Source organism: Suncus etruscus, chromosome 10 (assembly GCF_024139225.1).
Source record: "Suncus etruscus isolate mSunEtr1 chromosome 10, mSunEtr1.pri.cur, whole genome shotgun sequence".
Classification (NCBI taxonomy): domain Eukaryota; kingdom Metazoa; phylum Chordata; class Mammalia; order Eulipotyphla; family Soricidae; genus Suncus; species Suncus etruscus.
This window is the reverse complement of record NC_064857.1, coordinates 31,903,088-31,904,223: the sequence shown is the minus strand read 5'-3', so window position 1 is coordinate 31,904,223 and position 1,136 is coordinate 31,903,088. Positions and strand designations below refer to the sequence as shown.

General features: G+C 33.0%; 1 non-coding gene across 1 annotated transcript; it reads left to right on the top strand.

Moving 5' to 3' along the window:
* The first annotated feature begins 636 nt into the window (after positions 1–636).
* On the top strand, positions 637–769 carry LOC126021114 (small nucleolar RNA SNORA51). Its single transcript, XR_007499725.1, has one exon. It is a non-coding gene; the product is annotated as a small nucleolar RNA SNORA51 (small nucleolar RNA).
* The last annotated feature ends 367 nt before the right edge of the window (positions 770–1,136 follow it).

Below are 1,136 nucleotides of genomic sequence, written 5' to 3'. Positions count from 1 at the left end.
TTAATATTAATTGAAGATGCATAAATCTTCAGCAAGAAGGAAACTTTACAAAATAAACCCTAAAGATTCTCAAAACATAATAGCATCTTCAAATAGTTTTTTTTCCTTCTTGACTCAAACATCAGCTCCAATATCAGTACAAATTTAATGTAACTGGAGTAAAGTTAAAACACATTTACATATTTTACATAAATTTTAACAAGCATCTAAATAAAAGGGTAGCTTCATGTCAGGAGCTGGACCCTCCAGTCCTCCTTTATTTTGTCTCTGAGAATCATTACACAAATATTTTTCATTTTTCTCAAAACTCATAGATGAGGGAGACCATTCTGTGTTTATCTCTCTCCCTCTGACTTATTTCATTCAGCATAATAGATTTCATATACATCCATGTATAGGAAAATTTCATGACTTCATCTCTTCTTCATCTTCGTCGTTTAGTGCAGTCACAGAAATAATTACACTGAGAACTATCATAACAAAATGTGACTGAATGAGGGAATTAGAAAGCCTTTCTAGAGTACAGGCCAGTGTGGGGTGGGAAGAAGGACACTTGGGAAATTGGTCATGGGAATGCTGCATTGGTGAAGGACTTTATATATATATTTAAAAAATCAAAATAAAAAGAAAAGAAAAGGCCTCCCAATTCTTACTACAGGCTGTGTTCTTTACACTGACTGTATAAAAAGAGGAGGTACAGTAAATGCACCCCATATATACCTCAACTCAGGTCCTTTGCCTGGTCTGTATTGTGAATTGGGGGACAAAAAATAAATAAATAAAAGGGTATATTCATTACTATAATTATGAAATTTTATGAATGATATTCAGTGAAAAATTCCTTAAGGTGAAGTGCACAGATCAGTTGTAATCACTTAAACCAAGGAATCTGTCAAAGGTTTACAATTTTAAGAAAAGGAAAACTAAGTTTCTATAAACTAAGTGTATTTAATAATTATCAATGAATGAGTCATAAAGATAGTATAGTATATAAAATGCTTGACTTGCACATCCCTGACTGGAATTCTATACCCAGGATCCCATGGGATTTCCTATGACTTTCCAGAATAAATCCCCTGAGCACCATTAGTGTAACCCCCAAAACAACCAATCTAATAATAATAACTACAGTGGAT